A 3414-nucleotide genomic window follows, 5' to 3' on the forward strand; every position below is an offset into this window, starting at 1 on the left:
AATACGTCCCCGCTACTCCTCTGATACAAAACTGAAACAAATACACTATAAATACACTATAAATACACTACATCCCCGCTACTCCTCCTGATACAAAACTGAAACAAATACACTATAAATACACTATAAATACACTACATCCCCGCTACTCCTCCTGATACAAAACTGAAACAAAAACTCTATAAATACACTATAAATACACTACATCCCCGCTACTCCTCCTGATACAAAACTGAAACAAATACACTATAAATACACTATAAATACACTACATCCCCGCTACTCCTCCTGATACAAAACTGAAACAAATACACTATAAATACACTATAAATACACTATAAATACACTACGTCCCCGCTACTCCTCCTGATACAAAACTGAAACAAATAGCTTGTTAACCTAACTTCCTTATCGGACATGACTAAACAAATGTGGTCTTAAAATATTATGTTTAGTGTTCACCTACCTAACAAGAGGTTAGTGTTCACCTACCTAACAAGAGGTTAGTGTTCACCTACCTAACAAGAGGTTAGTGTTCACCTACCCAACAAGAGGTTAGTGTTCACCTACCCAACAAGAGGTTAGTGTTCACCTACCTAACAAGAGGTTAGTGTTCACCTACCTAACAAGAGGTTAGTGTTCACCTACCTAACAAGAGGTTAGTGTTCACCTACCTAACTAAGAGGTTAGTGTTCACCTACCTAACAAGAGGTTAGTGTTCACCTACCTAACAAGAGGTTAGTGTTCACCTACCTAACAAAAGGTTAGTGTTCACCTACCTAACAAGAGGTTAGTGTTCACCTACCTAACAAGAGGTTAGTGTTCACCTACCTAACAAGAGGTTAGTGTTCACCTACCTAACAAGAGGTTAGTGTTCACCTACCTAACAACAGGTTAGTGTTCACCTACCTAACAACAGGTTAGTGTTCACCTACCTAACAAGAGGTTAGTGTTCACCTACCTAACAAGAGGTTAGTGTTCACCTACCTAACAACAGGTTAATGTTCACCTACCTAACAAGAGGTTAGTGTTCACCTACCTAACAAGAGGTTAGTGTTCACCTACCTAACAAGACGTTACTGTTCACCTACCTAACAAAAGGTTAGTGTTCACCTACCTAACAAGAGGTTAGTGTTCACCTACCTAACAAGAGGTTAGTGTTCACCTACCTAACAAGAGGTTAGTGTTCACCTACCTAACAAGAGGTTAGTGTTCACCTACCTAACAAGAGGTTAGTGTTCACCTACCTAACAAGAGATTAGTGTTCACCTACCTAACTTGTTAGGTAGGTGAACACTAATCTCTTGTTAGGTAGGTGAACACTAAGAGGTTAGTGTTCACCTACCTAACAAGAGGTTAGTGTTCACATACCTAACAACAGGTTAGTGTTCACCTACCTAACAAGAGGTTAGTGTTCACCTACCTAACAAGAGGTTAGTGTTCACCTACCTAACAAGAGGTTAGTGTTCACCTACCTAACAAGAGGTTAGTGTTCACCTACCTAACAAGAGGTTAGTGTTCACCTACCTAACAACAGGTTAGTGTTCACCTACCTAACAACAGGTTAGTGTTCACCTACCTAACAAGAGGTTAGTGTTCACCTACCTAACAAGAGGTTAGTGTTCACCTACCTAACAAGAGGTTAGTGTTCACCTACCTAACAAGAGGTTAGTGTTCACCTACCTAACAAGAGGTTAGTGTTCACCTACCTAACAAGAGGTTAGTGTTCACCTACCTAACAAGAGGTTAGTGTTCACCTACCTAACAAGAGATTAGTGTTCACCTACCTAACTTGTTAGGTAGGTGAACACTAATCTCTTGTTAGGTAGGTGAACACTAAGAGGTTAGTGTTCACCTACCTAACAAGAGGTTAGTGTTCACATACCTAACAACAGGTTAGTGTTCACCTACCTAACAAGAGGTTAGTGTTCACCTACCTAACAAGAGGTTAGTGTTCACCTACCTAACAAGAGGTTAGTGTTCACCTACCTAACAAGAGGTTAGTGTTCACCTACCTAACAAGAGGTTAGTGTTCACCTACCTAACAAGAGGTTAGTGTTCACCTACCTAACAAGAGGTTAGTGTTCACCTACCTAACAAGTGGTTAGTGTTCACCTACCTAACAACAGGTTAGTGTTCACCTACCTAACAAGAGGTTGAGTATCAGGAGAGCGGCCAGGAAAGAGTTCCTCTATCACGTGACTAACTTTAGTGAACATTCCGAACTGTACAGCTCCGTACACTACTGATAGTAGCTGGGAGGCGGTGTGCCCTTTCCTGATAGGGTGTTTACTTTAAGGGGTAGGGTGTTTACTTTAAGGGGTAGGGTGTTTACTTTAAGGGGTAGGGTGTTAACTTTAAGGGTTAGGGTGTTTACTTTAAGGGGTAAGGTGTTTACTTTAAGGGGTAGGGTGTTTACTTTAAGGGGCAGGGTGTTTACTTTAAGGGGTAGGGTGTTTACTTTAAGGGGTAGGGTGTTTACTTTAAGGGGTAGGGTGTTAACTTTAAGGGTTAGGGTGTTTACTTTATGGGGTAGGGTGTTTACTTTAAGGGGTAGGGTGTTTACTTTATGGGGTAGGGTGTTTACTTTAAGGGGTAGGGTGTTTACTTTAAGGGGTAGGGTGTTTACTTTATGGGGTAGGGTGTTTACTTTATGGGGTAGGGTGTTTACTTTAAGGGGTAGGGTGTTTACTTTAAGGGGTAGGGTGTTTACTTTATGGGGTAAGGTGTTTACTTTAAGGGGTAGGGTGTTTACTTTAAGGGGTAGGGTGTTTACTTTAAGGGGTAAGGTGTTTACTTTATGGGGTAGGGTGTTTACTTTAAGGGGCAGGGTGTTTACTTTAAGGGGTAGGGTGTTTACTTTAAGGGGTAGGGTGTTTACTTTAAGGGGTAGGGTGTTTACTTTAAGGGGTAGGGTGTTTACTTTAAGGGGTAGGGTGTTTACTTTATGGGGTAGGGTGTTTACTTTAAGGGGTAGGGTGTTTACTTTATGGGGTAGGGTGTTTACTTTATGGGGTAGGGTGTTTACTTTAAGGGGTAGGGTGTTTACTTTATGGGGTAGGGTGTTTACTTTAAGGGGTAGGGTGTTTACTTTAAGGGGTAGGGTGTTTACTTTATGGGGTAGGGTGTTTACTTTAAGGGGTAGGGTGTTTACTTTAAGGGTAGGGTGTTTACTTTATGGGGGTAGGGTGTTTACTTTATGGGGTAGGGTGTTTACTTTAAGGGGTAGGGTGATTACTTAAGGGGTAGGGTGTTTACTTTAAGGGGTAGGGTGTTCTACTTTAAGGGGTAGGGTGTTTACTTTAGGGGTAGGGTGTTTACTTTAAAGGGGTTGGGTGTTTACTTAGGGTAGGGTGTTTACTTTAAGGGATAGGGTGTTTACTTTAAGGGGTAGGGTGTTTACTTTAAGGGGTA

This window comes from Bolinopsis microptera, chromosome 9, assembly GCF_026151205.1.
Source record: "Bolinopsis microptera isolate Bmic1 chromosome 9, MBARI_Bmic_1.0, whole genome shotgun sequence".
NCBI classification, from domain to species: domain Eukaryota; kingdom Metazoa; phylum Ctenophora; class Tentaculata; order Lobata; family Bolinopsidae; genus Bolinopsis; species Bolinopsis microptera.